The sequence below is a fragment of the Macrobrachium rosenbergii genome, chromosome 15, assembly GCF_040412425.1.
Source record: "Macrobrachium rosenbergii isolate ZJJX-2024 chromosome 15, ASM4041242v1, whole genome shotgun sequence".
In the NCBI taxonomy this organism is placed as follows: Eukaryota; Metazoa; Arthropoda; class Malacostraca; order Decapoda; family Palaemonidae; genus Macrobrachium; species Macrobrachium rosenbergii.
Genome location: NC_089755.1, coordinates 25,265,177 through 25,284,891, shown reverse-complemented (window position 1 = coordinate 25,284,891; position 19,715 = coordinate 25,265,177). Strand labels below are relative to the sequence as shown.

Genomic DNA, 19,715 nt, shown 5'->3' with positions numbered 1-19,715 from the left:
TATATATATATATATATATATATATATATATATATATATATATATATATATATATGTGTGTGTGTGTGTGTGTGTGTGTGTGTGTATAATGTTTGTTTGTAAGTATATATGTGTAGAGGCGCTCTTCTGCAAATGAAGAATACGGTTAGTCTCATTTGAATAAGCCTACTCATTACATTTGATCTCCGGAGAGCCTGACGGACAGCATCTAATCATCCTTCTGACTTTAATAAATGCAAACAAATTCAGTTGCTGAAGATGGAAGAGGAGGCGACCTTTTGACCTCATTTTTTTATTCAGTTTTTCCTATAAAGGAGACGAGCGTATTTTTAGAATATATATATATATATATATATATATATATATATATATATATATATTTTTTTTTTTTTTTTTTTTTTTTTTTTTTACGAGAGGGGTGTATTTTTAGAATATCCCGATGATGTTGATGATGCGAACCTGATGTAATGTAGATTGCCATATGTCACTTTGAGTTATGAATGATTTCAAGGGTGGAAGGAGCGGGCATTTTTATACTTACGCAGAAGCCATGTTTAAATGTTATTAGTTTTACTGCTGTTGATGTTATTAGTATGTATTCTATATACATGGCACATTTATAAGTAAACATATGATTTATACGGCAAATTTCAGAACTCTCGCATGTATGAAAGTACATACAGTTCTGCTCTCTCTCTCTCTCTCTCTCTCTCTCTCTCTCTCTCTCTCTCTCTCTCTCTCTCACCCGTGAAGAATTTCTGCAGAAGGAAAAGTATTAATGAAAACAGCAAGTAAAAAACTGCTTGATATTATTCATTTGATTCTTTTGCACTACTGTATATTGAAATTTTGTCATTCTATTAACCAGATTATAAGTCAGCGTTTGTTTATAAAAATTAGAGTGCGGTGGCAGAGAATTCTTCAAAATGAAAAAGGACTGACTTACTGGATATGAATTAAAATGCAGACATTCTTATTATTGTTATTTTTATTAACGATGAGACTAACCTTCTTGGAGATTTGAGCCGCTGACCAGTGAAATTTCATGTCAACATGATTTTTACTCGTTTACATAGGCTACGCAAGGGATGGAACTGCGTATGCACTGCAAGTTTCTCTCATTCTATGCCCTGTAGCTGAGGGTATATACTGCCATCCTGGCGTTTCACTTATCACTGATTCAAATACTCGAGGTGGTGTGCCCTAACATTTGTTTTTAGGCGAGATAGCCTGATTATTATTATTATTATTATTATTATTATTATTACTATTTATTATTATTATTATTATTATTATTATTATTTTATTATTATTACTTTGTTTTTATACTCTTAGACCAGTGACTGATTTTACATACTGGAAGATAAATGATGATTATATATATAACTATAAATGATGATTATATATATATATATATATATATATATATATATATATATATATATATATATATATATATATTGATTTTTCTTATTTTTTATAGCTTTTCACAATTTCCACTTAGAAGTGATTTTACTATGAAAAAACCTTGTTCAAAAGTCCTTTTCTGAAGCATTTGAAGGATAATAAAACAGTCGCTTGTAGCCAATAACGAGCAGGTACGTCTGTAATTTCCATGACCTCTGTTTTACATGCACACACATACATAAACGCATACATTATATATATATAAATATATATATATATATATATATATATATATATATATATATATATATATATGTATATACATATATATGACTGAAATGTTTTCTGTTAAAAAAGAATTCCATCTAATAAAAGGAGCCCATAAAAACGCTACATACATACATACATATATATGTGTGTATTTATATGTATTTTTATACATATATACATACATCCATGCATGTACATCTATATTATATATATATATGTAATATTATAGATATATTTGCATGGATGTATGTATATATGTATAAAATACATATAAATACACACATATATATGTATGTATGTAATGTTTTTATGGGCTCCTTTATTAGATGGAATTCTTTTTTAACAAAATATTTCAGTCATATATATATATATATATATATATATATATATATATATATATATATATATATATATATATATAAATGTATGTTTATGTATGTGTGTGCATGTAAAACAGAGATCATCCATGGAAATTACAGACGTACCCGCTCGTATTGGCTACAAGCAACTGTTTTATTATCCTTCAAATGCTTTAGAGAAGGACTTTTGAACAAGGATTTTTCATAGTAAAATCACTTCTAAGTGGAAATTGTGAAAAGCTATAAAAAATAAGAAAAAGTTAATTTGTCAACAGACAAATAAGTATTGACGTCCCTAAGCAACCATGGGAGCCAGGAAATTTAGGACAGTGTTACACAACGCTTTAAAGTGGAATTGCAGATTTTTTTAACTTAGGAACCTCGGCATCGATCATGCTGCTTAAGAAAACACCATCCTCAACACATTGTTACAATACACACTGAGAGAAAGGAAGGCTTCTGGCACCGGGATGTGGGAAAGACTTGTGGGGCTGGTCTGTCGGGACGAATTTTGTTACTTGGTTGTGGGAAGACTTCTGGTACCTGGGGTGTAGGAAAGAATGTGGAACTGATCTATGGAGACGAATTCAGTTACTTCGGTGTGGGAAGACTTCTGGCACCAGGGGTGTAGGACAGCCTTGTGGAACTGATCTATGGAGAGAATTTTGTTACTTTGCTGTGGGAAGACTGCTGGTACCTGTGGTGTGGGAAGGACTTGTGGAATTGATCTATGCAGACGAATTCTGTTACTCTGTTGTGGGAAGACTCCTGGTACCAGGGGTGTAGGGCAGACTTGTGGAACTGATCTATGGAAACGAATTTGTTACTTTGCTGTGGGAAGACTTCTGGTACCTTGGGTGTGGGAAAGACTTGTGGAACTGATGTATGGAGACGAATTCTGTTACTTTGCTGTGGGAAGACTTCTGGTACTTGGGGTGTGGGAAAGACTTGTGGAACTGATCTATGGGGACGAATTCTGTTACTTTGTTGTGGAAAGACTTTTGGTGCCTGGGGTGTGGGAAAGACTTGTGGAACTGATGCATGGAGACGAATTCTGTTACTCTGTTGTGGGAAGACTTCTGGTACCAGGGGTGTAGGACAGACTTGTGGAACTGATGTATGGAGACGAATTCTGTTACTTTGCTGTGGAAGACCTTCTGTACTTGGGGTGCGGGAAAGACTAGTGGAACTGATCTATGGGGACGAATTCTGTTACTTTGTTGTGGGAAGACTTCTGGTACGTGGAGTGTGGTAAAGACTTGTGGAACTGATCTGTGGAGACAGATTCTGTTACACTGTTGAGGGAAGACTTCTGGTACGTGGAGTGTGGGAAAGACTCTTAGAACTGATCTGTGGAGACGAAGTCTGTTACTTTGCTGTGGGAAGACTTCTGGTACTTGGGGTGTAAGACGGACTTGCTGAACTGATCTCTTCTTTTTCTTCTTTTTTCTCTGCGTCTTTTCCCACTTCTATGTGGGGTCGATGTTTCTGACAGCTTTCCTCCACCTGGCTCTGTCAAACACATCGTCCTCTGACAATTGTTTGTCTCTCAGATCTTCTCTAACTACATCCATCCACATTCGCTTCTTTGGTCTTCCTCTTGCTCTCCCGCCAGGCACCTCCATCTGCGTCACTCTCCTCCCTACATACGAGGTCTCATCCCTTCTCATCACATGGCCATACCACTGCAGTCTCCTTTCCTGCGCCTTCTTTGATAGTTCTACGACTTTAGTAGTTCCTCTTCTTCTTTCATTTTTGATCCTGCCCATTTTTGTTACTCTATACATCCACCTGAGTATTTTCATCTCTCCTGCATCCAATTTCTTCTCTTGCATACTCTATACTGGCCATGTGTCTGCTCCATACATCAAAGCTGGTCTCACTACTGTCTTATACGCCCTTCCTTTAACCGTTATATTGATTCTGCGGTCGCACAAGACACCTGACATCTTTCTGCAATTTTTCTATCCAGCCTGCACTCTGTGTTATTTCTACATCCAAATTTCCATCATTAGCCACTGTTAAACCAAGATACTTAAATTTTTCTACTCGGTTCAGCCTTGTCCCTTCCATACTAATCTCGGGGTCTTGATTTTCATTAAAACTTAGGTATTCAAGTCTTCTTCCTACTGATCTTTAAACCTCTGTCTTCCAGTACCTTCCTCCATTGCTCTAGTTTTGACTCCACTACCCCTCTGTTGGTGCTGCATAACACGATGTCATCAGCTAAACAACATACACCAGGGATACTGATCTCTTATTCCTTGAAATAGCACATTCATTATCAGGTCAAAAAGATATGGACTTAAAGCAGATCCATGGTGTAAACCAATCCTTACTGTTATCCATTCAGTTTACCCAAAACTGCTTCTAACCTGCGTTTTTGCTCCTTCATACATATCTTGGACCAACCTCACATGCTTCTCCGGGGTTCCCTTTACTCGCATGCACCTCTAAACCTTGGCGTGATACTCTATCAATCTTTTCCAGACCTATGAATATTATGTGCAGCCCTTTCTGCTTTTCCCAGTGTTTTTCCATCATCTGTCGGAGGGCAAACACTGCATCTGTCGTTCCTCTTCCTGGCATGAAACCAAACTGTTCTTCACCTACAGATGTTTCGTCTCTAAGTCTTTGATCCATTATTCTTTCCCAGATTTTCATGTTGTGAGACATTAACTGTATTCCTCTGTAGTTTGCACAATCCTGGATGTCACCCTTCTCTTTATAGATAGGCACAATAAAGCTTTCTCTCCATTCTTTTTGTATCTTTTCATGACTGTATATTTTCTTTGCTAGGTCCCGCAGCATGTCTGTTCCTTCTTCTCCCAGGCTCTTCCACACCTCTGCAGGAATTCCACCTGGTCCAATTGCTTTGCCATTTTTCATCTTCTTTAGTGCCTTCTTTACTTCCTCCTGCTAATAGTATGTATCATACCAAGGTTCTGGAATCCATCTTCAAAGAATTTTCTAGGATTTTCTTCATTTAACAGGTGTTCATAATATTCTTTCCACCTCTTCTTTATCTTATCCTTGTTGCATAAAACCACTCCATTCCCATCCTTAACCTGTTTTATATGGGAGTAGTCTTTGGTGTTCTTGTCCCTCGACTTTGCAATTCAGTGAATTTTTCTCTCCCCCTCAGGTGTTTCCAGCTCTTCGTACATGTCATGTAATGCTCTTGCCTTTTCTTGTGCAACTGCCTTCTTTACTTGTTGCTATGACTTTGGTACCTCTCCTTATCCTCTTGCTTTCCATACTTGTCCCAGATCTTTTTTGAATCTTGTTTGGCTTTCACCACCTCTTTCACTTCATTACTCCACCACCAGGTTTCCTTATCGTCATGAGGTTTCTTTCCAGATGTCTTCCCCAGAACCTCTCCACCCAATCTCTCTATCACCATACTGTTATGATTCCACCATTCTTGCACTCCCTCTAGTAATCTAACTTCCCTCAATACTCTCTCCTTAAATTCCTGCCTCGCTTTCTCCTCTTGTACCAGCTTCCACCACTTGATTGTTGATGGGACACGTGCAGGCCTCTGTTACTTTGTTGTGGGAAGACTTCCGGTACCGGGTGTGTGGGAAAGACGTGTTGCACTGATCTATGGAGACGAATTCTGTTATTTTGTTGTGGGAAGACTTCTGGTACCGGGGGTGTGGGAAAGACTTGTGGAACTGGTCTGTGACGACGAATTCTGTTACTTTATTATGGGAAGACTTCTGGAACCGGGAGTGTGGGAAAGGCTTGTCGAACTGTCTTTGGGGACGAATTTTGTTATATAGTCGTGGACAGTTCTGAGCAGAATGGTGATGTTGATTAATGGCCTTATCAATCCCAAACCTAATGGATATAAAAATGTAGATAACCCAAGCGGAAAACTTAGACTTGGAAAGATTTCTAAAGCCCAAAGTCCAGGAGCGAGGAATTAAAAGGATCCTCTGGTTCCCCCAAAGTGATTTAAATATGGGAAATAGTAGTGTAATATGGGTATATCCTTGTGAGTATTTTCATAAATATCCCTTTGAGTGGCTTTTTGAGACCTCTCCACGAAACATAAAGATTCTTGTGAATCCTTGGCCATGTTTTTGACTCATTTTCCCGCAAGGGACGATAATCTCTGTTGATTAACTCTTCGGAACTGATCTGAAGGGAAACAAACTCTGCTGAGTGAAAGTAACTTTTAGGTGGTGAAGTTAGATTGTTAAACCTTGAAGGCTTGCTATACCTCATCGTAGTCGTCTGTTCCTCATGTGCCGAGTCCCTGCCTCCCAGTATACGTAATGCATCAGTGTCAACAGGAACGGAAATGAATTCCATGTTCATCGTTGCCTCCTCGATAGTCGGCGTTTATTATATTTTTGCTGGCTCTTCTGATGAACAAGAGACGTTGCTGGCGTGTAGTCGTCTTAATCTAACGCGAAAACTACAGGAAAATAATTTTTACATTTTACATGGTTACTTTCCAAAGGTTTATTTTTCCAATAATCTTAAGGTTGTGCTTAGTAAAGTCAAATTTTACAACGTTTGCGAAAGTAGGACCCACTTGCAAAAGTTTTCATCCTTGCAAGCAATTCTTTGATCTCAGACGGCTTAATTTGGCCTAATAAAACTCTCTGTTTAACCTCTTTTATTTCTTTACGAATATTTCAGTTTATTTTTGCTTCATGAGGGGATGTAATTCTGGCTCTTCCTAGTGCTCTTTGATCGTTTTTGTTTTTATTGCGCTTTTGAATGACTTTATTTTTGTTCACTTCTTCGCCTCATTTGATCCCTCCTCCCGAGAGAACTCCTGAGCTTCTTATTTCCATTTTCTGTTGCTGTTTCCCTTCTCGCTATCCCTCGTTCGAATGGAAATGCCTGCCCTCAAAATCGATAACTGTTCCCCCTGGGAGCAGTTCAGGTGTTAAAACTTGTTAGTCGCTTCATATTTTGATTGATCAAAAACAATCTTGTGCACAAAAATAGTGTTCCAAATCAAGGATTTAGTGCTTATGTCTGTCTTATCAACGTGTAAATTTTCCTTCTCCTTCTGCAATTACTGTAGAGGGGAAGTAGTAGCAACAACGGTGAATGAAATGATAACCCTCCAGAGGAAGATGAAAAATACTTGTCTTTATGGAAAATTCGAGTGCGTTGAAAACTCTCTCTCTCTCTCTCTCTCTCTCTCTCTCTCTCTCTCTCTCTCTCTCTCTCTCTCTCTCTCTCTCTCTCTCTTCTGTGAGAAAAAGTAAAATGTGAAAAAAGAGGTAAGATATTCAAGCTGATGATGAACACTGTCACATCATTTGTCGACTGCCTCATTTACAAGATTATTTGCATATTTTTTCCTGTATTTTGCTCTATTTTCCTCTTACTTTATCCACATCCTTTTTTACCTTGATTCCAGGCACGTCAGTCATCCAGGAGAGCCGGCGCTCTTTCTGTCGTCTCACTGAGATCGAAATAAAAACGGGAAATCTGTTAAACACCTACTTTTTTCACTCTCTCCACTCTCGCCAACCAACTTCCTATCTTCCACGTATCGTTAACACCAAATATTCAGATGCCTTGTCTTGGTCCGTCAGCATAATCGCTGCAAAAATTGCTGGTGCTTTTTCTTTCATGGTCGTTAAAATAGTGGCTCTTTTCCAGCAAATTTTATTTTATGACGTTATTCACAAAAATTCTAGTGGTAGTAGTTTATTACTTTTTGGTTACTGCCATGATAGACTGCAGGCATCAGGTTTGATAAAAGTTTAGTTATTATTATTATTGTATTATTATTATTATTATTATTATTATTATTATTATTATTATTATTATTATTAATAATAATAATAATAATAATAATAATAATAATAATAATAATAATAATAATAATAATAATAATAATAATAATATTAATAATAATAATTATTATTATTATTATTATTATTATTATAGACATTCAAGTTTTATTGATTTTGTGAAACATCCATACCCTTACTCTTTGTAACTTGTCAAAGCCCTGAATTAAGCCTGCGAGGCGCGCGTTATTAATAACGGCGCTCTCTGTAAGTTTAGTTACCCCGTTGGCCATAGCGAAATACATTGGATTTGACATCGCCGGAGAATTAACTGCTTTCATTTTATGGCAACATTTTCCAATATGAAATTCCCTAAATGTGAGTTTTTGTAGAGTGAGGAGTGTTCGCTTGTGTGTTGGAGTTTGTTTTTCGAAATTGGAGAAAGCCTATGATCGTGGTCTTTTATTTGCTGTTAAAACCTGGAAGTGCTTTGAAATCATTTTAGGCTCTTGCCTTGTTAAAGCAAGGGCGCCACTCAAAACACAGCTTCTCGTTTTTCAGTGTAACCGATTACACAAACAATTTACAGCACTGTGCAAACAGGTGTAAATCGCACAATAATCCTTAGAGTATGCAGAGAGTATACAGTGTAAAAGCTTCCCAATATCAGCGACAGGTCGTCCTTGGTGGCGAGTGGACTTAACAGTAGGATACACACACACTCCTAGCTCAGGGTGGATGTGTACTATAGTAGCTGTATTTATAAATAATTACGTTCATACCTATATATATATATATATATATATATATATATATATATATATATATATATATATATATATATATATATATAATATATATATAATATATATATAGGTATGAAGGTAATTACTTATAAATACAGCTAGTACACGTATATATGAAGCAATTTCATCTGGAATGGAATGGCTCCAAAGGATAACATCACAGTGGCCAGTGCCATTTACATCCTTGAATTGCAAAATCTTGGATGAACCACTGTGCTGAAAACTTAACACACGATACTTCATGCACCCACAGAAAAAGACTCATCAGGAGTGCGTTGAAAACAGTACGGTATTCAATTGCTATCTTGTGTGTGCACTTTGTCTTCCTGGATATGAAAGCCTCTCGATCTATACAGGAGTTTCCAGTTCTCTTTGTACTTAACCCTCAGGCAATTTCGAATGATAAAACACTTTTCAGAAGCCTGGCTTCCTACATTCCTTTCACACAACCATCCTTACAACTTTTACAAATATCCACATTTCTTTCCCCTCTTCATTTGCTACTTTCGCTATACGAGTTCTTGTCAACAGCTGCTACCTTTTTCCTTCCACTGGCACTCATCATCCATACTTCATTTCCATGAAGTTGGCTTAACAATTCTTTAAGACATAACCTCCTTGGTTTCGTGGACATTTCAAGTCGATTCCCAAAATTTTGCAAACATACTGCCATGTCGGTTGCACTCGTTCTGCGGCTAGCTTTTCTTAGCACTACCAAAGTGTGCTATATTCAGCAACTTCCTTGTTTTCAGTACCTATGTTAGCACTCATTGTTCCATCTGCCTGGCTTCCACTCTCCCTCAATAACCTTACCCTTGCTCTCATTATTCTCCACGTACACTTCTTGCAAATGCTTTCGCTCTCTTGCTAGTTTCTGCAGATTCGCTTCACTGTCCCCAATCAACACCATCTTCTGCAGCCATTAACCATTCCACAAACCGTTTGTGACTCATTTCTTTATCCCACAACTGTGCACTTACGTCTTATTTCTTTGACCTATGGCATTACTCCATCCGTTATCCACGGTGATACTAAACATTCATGATATATATATATATATATATATATATATATATATATATATATATATATATATATATATATATATATATATATATATTTATCGTCATGAATGTTTAGTATCACTGTGGATATATATATATATATATATATATATATATATATATATATATATATATATATATATATATATATATATATATATATATATATATATATATATATATATATATATATATATATATATATATATATATTTTTACAAATATTACTGCTGTTCGCCTCGTAACTTTTGATTGTAAAAATATCAGCCTGACTGAGACCGGGAAAAGACATTGTCTATATAGGTGAGTCTTAGTTCAAACCTTAACGTCCGTTGGAGAACGGGATAGGTAAGTTAGGCCTTACCCTATAGGAAAATTTCCTATCAGCCTTAAGAATAGGTGGTCCTAAGGTCCCCTTTCCTTCCTACCTGTCTCATGGCCGAATGTTTTGAATGCAAGAACGTGGACACCTGGGAGTGATTGTTGTTGACCTAGGCAGTCCGAGAACTGGGGAACCAAGAAGCTTTCGAATAACACGTCCAGTTGGACCTCTTTACTAACTTTCTTTGTCTATTATTCTGTGTAGTGAAGAAACAATTGCAAGAACTCCACGTCGGTGCGTTGATCTCGCTGGCATTCGTCCTAAAGTCAAAGTCGCTTTTGTTCAAAACTTAAGCCCATTCTTTATATCCTTTTTCTATTTCAAATTTCCTTTGTTCCTTCAGCCACCACTTTGGTATATGTGTTCTGAAGTCTAGTTAAGTCAAATTATTTATTGTTAGCTTCAACCCATTATTCCCAGTGGAAATACACAAGTTTAAGTTAAAACAAAATCAGGTTAAATCTCGATAACTTTTGTATGCCTACGCGTCGAATGTTTTGGAAGAACCGTTGGGTTTAAAATCAAATTCATCTCAAATATTCTTTGTTAAGGTTAATAACCACTTAACTGGCGACCTTTAGCTAATTAACATCTGTCTTTGAGGTTGCTTTTGGCTTCAAGTGACGGAATTCGTGTAATCTTAGTTTGCAGAGCCCGTAGAAATTCGTGGGGTGGAATAATACGCGATTGGCAAGACCCTTCACGTAACATTGGCGACCTTGCGTAGAATCTAAGTACATTTTAGAGAAGAATCTGGAGAAAGAAATTAAAATTCCGTGAAAATTCCAAAAAATAAAAGTCAGATATCGAACTCCATTTCATTCTTCCAAACAAAGACGAGGCATAATAATAAGCAGTAAGAGAATATTTATAATAGCAAGTGCTTGAGAATTAAGCGATAGGAAAGGAGTGCGTCGAAGGCAGAAGTCATAATTTTATAGCGACAAGGGCATTTTTACCGTGTTAGGCCGTGAGAGAAGTCGTTCAAGTAACGAATCCTAAGGCCAGATCGCGGGCCAGTTCATATACACAAAATGTCATAAAAATCGCGTCAGCAATTCCGATCGTTATTGTTTGCATATAAGCGGGAATCATTAGAAACCGTATCAGTGAAAGTAGCGAACAGACAGGTAATGGTGTATCATAAGAATACATTTTCAGTAAAGTAAATTTGGTCGTTCAAATCGCGCAAATCCTATTCCATTGTTTGCCGAGGATGTTTCACCGCGAGAGAGCGATAACAAAGACAAAGTTGTTTGGTAATTTAGTTTTCCCATCCATGTAGTAAATAACTATGCATGATTGGTATATTTAAAGTAAAATCTGGATACCTGCATTTGTTCGTTGTTTGAATTTGTATAAAGAAAATACCGCCGGCGGTTGTTGTTTTGAAATTGTTCGAACTGTTTGTGAGAGAACAGCCATTTGGGGTTTTCCTTAGCAAGCCAGGAGTTGTTTTGAAATTTAGACTACTTGGGACCTTGGCCGCCATCTCAGACATGTTATTGTGACCTCTGCCGAGCCACTCTTGGGGGGGGCATTCTTTTCCCCTTACGTAGCGAACCCACCTGAAATATCTTGGCTGAGAGCCAAAGATAATTTAGGCCCAGGAAAGTTAGGCCTTAGTTAGGAGTAATAACAAGTTCCTATACAGATACCACCTACTATAATCATATAAAGAAATTCGAAATTTTTACGATAAACTTTTGGCCATTCGGCTCGGAAAATTAAAGATAATCGAATAATCCCTAAAGGCCAAGACGACGCATCTATATCATTTATTAAGATCCATGCCATTGTGTATATAAAATCTTTGTTTACATGTTCTCCAAGCAGTAAAGAAATTCGCTGATTGAAAATCTCTCTCTCTCTCTCTCTCTCTCTCTCTCTCTCTCGCGTCATTCAAGTAAGCATTCCTAACCTAAGTGTACGTGACCCTCTTCAAAGAAAGAACGGCCGACACTAGGCTAATAAATTCGAATACTTTAACCAAATAAAAGAAACACCTCTGTCCCACAATAGTGAGGACAAGTTGGAAGTAGCCTAATTACGATACAGTGATAAACTGTCGGTCTGAGTGAGGCCTGCTATCAGACCGAAGCAAACAAGTAGTTTCACCCTCTGAAAAGAAGGGGGCCAGCCGTTGCGGTACTGGGACCAGCCACTCTGAGGATCTTTAAAAAAAAAAAAAAAAAAAAACCAAATTCACTTTGTTCACAATTGCCAATAATTTTGCAGCCTCATCACTGGAATAGCTTACTTCCTCTCCTCTCTCTCTCTCCCTCTCTCTCTTTTACCTTCCCTTTCTCTCAAAACTCAGTTATTTTTACTCTGCAGAAGGTGCAGTGCCTTTCCTCCCATATAGCCTAGTTGGACTCCAGTAGAGGTCCCTAGGAACACATTGCTTTCCATAAGTACCCGCAACCAAGAATCCCGAAAAAATAAATAAAACAAAACCAAAAGGGAACACAGAAAGAGAGAGTTCTTCTAGAACCTAACCTGCACAGTACCTAGGGATACTGAGTGCCACCAGTGCCCAGGCCTGTACAGCACACGCAAACTACAGTGCCACCTTTTGAAAGGGTGCCACGTCATTGAAGACTTACTTCTCGCTGCCCAAAGTACGCCCGTCGACCCGGTTAAGACGCCCTTCCCCTACAGAACCATAGCAGCAGAGCATTATAAAACCTTCTGGGGCTGGGGACGGCGGCAGGTCTCACCACGGCTTTGGAACTTACCACCTGGGTTAAGGGCAAAGTGGGCGGCGCTTGGCAGAAGCGGGAGAAGGAAGAAGACTCGAGCAGAGGGAAGTATGAGGAAGAACAGAAGGAGTATGAAGCCGGAGCAGAGCAATATGAAGAGGAAAGAGAAGAAAGAAGGAGACAGCATGGGTTAGCCTGCAAGGAAACCGAGTTAGCCCCTAAGGAGAAGGCTCGAGCTTGAGAGGCGAAAATGGAGAGAATACCGAAGCTATGGCTGTGTGGGCCTCAGTCTACACCTGCTGCATCAAACGCTCCAATTTCGAAGCATCAATTCCCTAGTCCCAAGTGGACTGAGAGGACGAGCCAGAAGCATGGCTGGAAGGAAGATCAGGCTCTTTTCGTCTTCTGGCACCCACGGAGACGGAGGCCTTAATACTGGCCAAGCATATGGAGGAAAAGCCAAGGCGGCGCTTTAGCTCTGGAAAAAGGACAGAGGGGCAACATGGCAGAGTTCGTGAGAGTCATTACAAAGGCCTGCAGAGATAACCCAGAAAATGGAGACAGCTGGTTCCGAGGTCTTGCCAGGAAGTCGGCTGGTCTTGGGCCAGATGGGCATGCCGACCCAGTCCGATGCCCGTCTGGTTCCGACTCCTTGGCCTGCACGACGTTTGAGATCTTTTCAATCGGACCATGCTAGAAGACCTTTTCCAATGTGGCCAGGGCCCCTTGCGGTATATCTAACGATAAACGGCCTCACACTTATGGAAGCTTGTCGCATGGCTGATTAGTGAAACCCAATCAGTCGCATAGCAGCACCTCTCAGAAAGCGAATCATCCCTCCGGCCTACCTCTCGAACTCCTCGCCCGAAGAATGGACCTAGCAAGACCATGTGCAACTATTGCAGAAGGGGCCACGCTGAAGCTGATGCCGATACAAACTCGGCACTAAATAAGCGGCCTAACCCTACCAGCCAGAACTCAGCCGATTCATCCGCTCAGCCCTCTCCTCCAGCAGTTGCAGGCCACAGGCCCATCAAAAGGCCCATGCAGATCTGTAGGGCACCTTAAGCCACTACAATGCTGGATCTCGGCCTGTCCACATCATGTCCACCACCAAGTTGTCAACCTAATCAGCACTTCATTTTTTCTGCTGCTGGTCGCACGGATCCTTTGCCCCGAGGATTTGGAAACGGTTCATCTCTCGGTGGCCCCTCTTCAGAGCACCAGCCTGCCAGTGACCCTTCCGGTCACAGTAGACACTCTGACAGACATTAGCCTGATCACTGAGGCCCAAGTGCCAGCCGGTGCCATGGTTGACGAAGAAACGCGATGAAATGAAGTGGATGGGGGCCACCTGCATCACCGTTCCTACTGTCCAACTCCAGGTTATGACACCTTGGGGCACGATGCCCCACCTTCGGCGTGGTAGGTGGAGTCGGCCCGGGTGGCCTTCTTGTTGGGTCGGGATCTTCTCTGGAGCCGTCATAACGCCACTCCCGCAACCACGTTACCTCCTCCACAGAGGCCCCAGTTGAAACTCTCAACCATGACAAACCTCACCTTCGCCCACCAAAGTGGTCCGCGGAAGGGCACAACAAACTATTCCAGGCCCTGGCCACTCTCCAGTGCGAAGGGCTGGTCCACCAAAGATCTTCCTCCGCGAGAGATTCAGGAGGAGCAATTACCGCTGCAGGACGTGCCATGGGCAGACCCTCCCACAAATTGGGAGAGCTGCCCAAGCAAGCAACGCCCAGCCGGGCGCCCAGAGCAAAACTCACCGAGAGCTACGATCTCCCGCTAGAACACAGGAATCTCTACGCAGCCAACACAAATCAAATCGCGAGTAGTGCACCCTCCAGACCCCTCATCAGGCATGCCTGACCATCAACTGCACCAGTACCCTTGCGAGCACTGAGCAGTGCCAGACTCCGTCCGTCCCGGACCTCATTACCTAATGGAAAAGGCCCCTATGCCGGGTCTAAATCATGGTAGATCCTCCTCCGGGAAATTTAGGATTCCCCATGCAGTTGATCATTGCGACTACAGGAGAGCCTCCAGCACCCGGACCTTCTTCTTCCGCAGAATTTGGCTCAGGATGGAGCCCTGGAGGATGAAATAGTACCCTCCTTGGGAAGACCAGGAACTGGCATCCTCGGACGCCAGAGTGAGATGGCTCTCGCTCGGTTGTCGCGGCAGCCAGATGGGAATCCTCCGCAGCTTTGCAGTTGCCCCTGACTTAGCTTCGCTAGCCCATGGCCTGTCCCAGGTGGTACTCCTCTACATCACCTGCTAGGCCAGCTACTGATGAGCCTTGGGAGAAACCGAAGAGAAGAAGAAGAAGGGGCGGAAGAAGGCCCAGTGGTTGCCCGAGCTATGCGCTCATCCGCAACTGGTGCTATCTAAGAGTGATCCTGGCCCCTTGCCCAGAGAGAGAGGTGGCCAGTGTAGTCTCTTCCTTTTATTATTACCTAGCCTAGGCCACCTTAAAATGCGGTACATCAGTTTAGTAACCTTGTTCCTTCCACTTACTGCAGACACATAGTAGTAATCATGTATTAGCATAGCTTAATTTCAGTAATCTTAACTATTGTGAAACGAACCCACGATGCTCATGTGCGCATAAGCCCTAAGACCTCAGTGGGACACCACATTATCATGAAACAACCCTCCTGAATTAACTAGTAAATTTTAATTTTATTAAACATAAAACCATGTTTATAATTTAGTTAGAATATGCTCTTATGTTGGTACTACGGTCGGGTTAGGATAGGTTAGGCTAGAGATATCATAGAACGTACCACTAGGCTGGGTCTAAAACATTTGCATCATGATTGTGGAAGTGGCCTATAATAATAAGTAGGCACCTTCTAGTACTATTAAAATTGGGTTAAGTAGTGATTATGGCTCATATCCTATCTAGGGTTAGGTAGTTCTGCTTCGATAGGCTAACCAAGTTCAATCTGCTCAGGAAGAGTAACCTACAGGCGAACAGCTTGCTTAAGTATAGACCACACTTCAAAAGAGATGAAAGGCCCTGTAAGGGAGCTTTTACAAATATTACTGCTGTTCGCCCTCATGCTTTTGAGTTAACAAAAATATCAAACTACAATGAGACCGGGAAAGACATTGTCTATATAGGTGCGTCTTAGTTTCAAACCTTAACGTCCGTTTGGAGAGCAGGATAGGTAAGTTAGACCTTTTACCCTATGGAAGAGATTTCCTATCAGCCTTAGAATAGAGTGGTCTAGTCCCTTTCCTTCCTACCTGTCTCATGGCAGATGTTTTGGATACAAGAACGTATTGGGCACCTGGGGTGTTGACAGCCTAAACCGGTCAGAACCAGAGAGAGAACCAAGCTTTGGAATATGCGTCAGTTGGACTCCTTTTTCTTTATCTATTATTCTATTAGTGAAGTGAAGAAACAATTGCAAGAACTCCCGTCGGTCGTTGATCGCCTAGCGTTCGTCCTAAGGTAAAGAGTAAACTTTTTAATTCAAAACTTAACCCATTCTTTATCCTTTTCTGTATTTCAAATTTCCTTTGTTCCCTTGCAGCCACCACTTACGGTATATGTGTTCCGCGAAGTCTAGATTAGTCAAATTATTTTATTGTTGGCTTCAACCCCATTATTCAGTAAAAAAATACAGGATTTAGGGTAAGCAAAATCAGGTTAAATCTCGATGCTTTTGTATGCCTCGCGTCCGAATGTTTGGAAGAACCGTTGCGTTTAAAATCAAATTCATCTCAAATATTCTTTGTTAAGGTTAATAACCCTTAACTGGCGACCTTTGGCTAATTAACGTCTGTCTTTAGAGAGTTAACTTTTGGCTTCAAGTGACGGGTTACGTGTAATCTTGGTTTGCAGGGCCGTAAAATTACGTAAATTAGATAATACATGATCAGCAGACCCTTCACGTAACAATATATACACATATATATATTGTGCATGTGTAAATATGTATGTAGTATGTAGAATGAGTCGTGTGTACAGTACATGTATTGATATGTACTTATGGTAGAGAGTTAACAATATGCTATTAACTATATAATGTGGAGAAAAGAAACAATCTAGAATAGAAAACAAAAGGAAGTTTGAAGGATTCCGTTAACTTTCCTTTGTTGAAACATCAAGTGGAAATCAGTAGAGTAGACTATCTCAGCGAACTATGAATCTGAGATATACGACGAACAGAATGATGAAAGTCCAAATCCTTTTACAAGTACTTGCCTTCAGTTAGCGAGGTGCTTACTGGATGATAATTCCAAGTTTTAGTTTTCTGTAAAAGAAAACTATTGTGCCGGCTTTGTCTGTCCGTCCGCCCTTAGATCTTAAAAACTACTGAGGCTAGAAGACTGCAAATTGGTATGTTGCTCATCCACCCTCCAATCATCAAACATACCAAATTGCAGCCCTCTAGCCTCAGTGGGTTTTATTTTACGTAAGTTAAAGTTAGCCATAATCGTACTTCTGGCAGCGCTATAGGTACCAACAACATAGGCCACCACCGGACCGTGACTGAATTTCCTGGGCCGCAGCTAAGAGTTTTATAGGCCGTGGCTGAGGCCACCACCGGACAGAAAACTCGATTGCGTCGAAGAAACTTCGGCGCATTTTTTACTTGTTTTACACACAAATACGCACACGCACCTTGTACTTCTACTTATGTACGTTTAAAATAGTTAGCATAAAAAAGTTGATATATAGTTAGACATTATGAAAATATTCATATATAGTAAGACATTCTATTCATTTATATTCACATATTGCATTCTTGTGCAGTAATGTATGCAAGTATGTACCACTTATTTTATTTTATTTAAAAATGTTAATGTGGATAACCGTAATTATGTATTTTTTGATAATTCAACGCTTTTTCCTCTTTCAGGTAACTTACAACGAAATAGAAGTTTAATCGAGGCCAACTTGCTTCACAGCCTCATGTCGTAAGTCAAGTTTCAATTGTATTACATTTTTTTTTCGTGTTTGTTAAGAGGTCTGCGTTCATAGGTTTGTAAGTAACGTAGGATTCCATAACAAATCGTCTTTTTGTTTCCCCGTTTAGGCTTAGCGTGTTTTCGAAACCTGTGTTGTAAATATAATTACGTACGTAAACCTATAAGTTTTCAGCAGTTTTTTGCCACTCAATTTTCCACGAAGAATACAAACGAGATCTCTGAAATACGAGAACGCTGACCCGATACGAGTCAGGAACGTTTCACAGAATGTTTGTGTAGCAAATAAACCAATAAGATCACTTCATTTATTGCATGTATTGAATACTGGTTGAAGAGCAATTTCTTGGGAATTTGCCCTCATCAATTTATTTGGGCGAGCATGACTTTTCTCCTTGTTTTGTGAAAGCGTGCATTTATTCCACATTTTATTTCTAACGTAAAAATAATGCTCTTCTTATGTTGCTTTCATTGTCGAATAAGGACACTTTATTCTATGGATGCTTGTAAGCTAGGTCTTGGCCGTTTTTCCATTTTAGAAGATACAAGGACATGGATAATAACAATAGCAAAGGTATTGTGTGTAAATATACCTACAATTTAAGAAGAATGTTGAGGGGAGTGTCAAGTACCTGAACTGAGGACTCAAGGGCCTACGCTCTCAGTTTCATTTTTATCTGGGACGATCTCTTACATCACAATGCTTTTCCTACAGTAAAGCTCTTATGTCTTGCACTGTTATTCGGAAGCGTCATAAGGAAGGAGGATGGAAAGACAAAGGAAGTACTTCCTAGACTGGGGACGGAAGTCTTATGACAAAAGGGCTTCAACATCCAGGGAGCAGGAGAATACATGCTCAAGATGAATGTCAGCTTATATTTTGAGGGGTAAAGTCGACGCGTTGCTAATTATTTTTCCGTGTAGTTGTAGGAAGGATTTTTCTTTTTTGTGGAAATTTTTCTCATGGTTTAATCCTTCGTGTGACACAAATACATTCCTCTTCAGAAGAGGAATGTGTGTGACACCTTTCCTGTTTTATTCGCCATTAATGATATAGAGTGTTCAGCTGAACGACACTGCCTTCAAGTTGTCCTTGATTTCTTCAATAAAATACGTGTCGAGTCTTTTGTGTGTTTTCTGAGCTGCGTTAGAATTAGAATACATTTAGAATTTTTGTGTTATAATCCTCAGCTGTATTATTTTGGAAAGATATGGCGGGCATGTAATAATAGGAATATATTGTATACTGTATATAGAAGTATTACAAGTAGAAGTATTAAGACGTGAATAGAAATTATTTTGAAGAAATAGTCTGTCGAAAACTGCGTAGTTTTCGCCAAGCAGAACTCCTCCAAGTGGTCTGATTATTTTTGCAGTATTAGATAATTTCTTAGATCGATGAAAAGCTACAACTTTTTCTGTTATTTTTCATTTTTCGGAATTCATTGGGAAGTAAAATTGCTCTCAACCGGTTTATATTGCCACATTATATTTACCCATCCTTTAACTTATGATTCTCTGTGCCCAGACCTTAATAACCCTTCCCTTCTATAATAATTTTATTTTCACATCCAGTAGTAATATTTCGTAAAACATATAAACTATTTTCACAGCCCCTTGCTTATACTTTTATTTTCCTAGTTCCTTCCTTCAGTTTATAATTGTTTCTAACTCCATATTCAAGATTTTATTTTTCCAATCTCCTGCGATATTATTTTCCAACCTACTCGTATTACATAATTTTCATTTTTTCGGTCCATTATAATATATTTTCTAAACCTTGCGTATATTTTAATTTTCATAGACCAGCACCCATGATTTTCTATTTTTTAACCCCTTTATAATATTAATTTTCTAACACCTTGCACATAGCTCTGTTTTCCCATTCGCTTTTGTTTACCTACTCCTTATTTATATTTCCCAACGCTTTACCAAAAAGTTATTTTTGTAACCCAGTAATGTTAGTGATATACTCATATCCTTAAGCCAGTGGAGTGGAGGGAG

The 19,715-nt window shown here is 39.5% G+C and overlaps 1 protein-coding gene across 6 annotated transcripts in view; it reads left to right on the top strand.

Moving 5' to 3' along the window:
• Window positions 1-19,715, top strand: part of LOC136846465 (cyclic nucleotide-gated channel alpha-3) — a 995,562-nt gene that overhangs the window by 476,743 nt on the left and 499,104 nt on the right. The window contains exon 2 of one of the 6 annotated variants that reach the window (XM_067117264.1): window positions 17,645-17,702. The exons of the other annotated variants lie outside the window; for them this stretch is intronic. The gene's annotated coding sequence lies outside the window, so the exon portion shown is untranslated. The remainder of the gene's footprint in view (window positions 1-17,644; window positions 17,703-19,715) is intronic. 6 annotated transcript variants of the gene reach the window in all.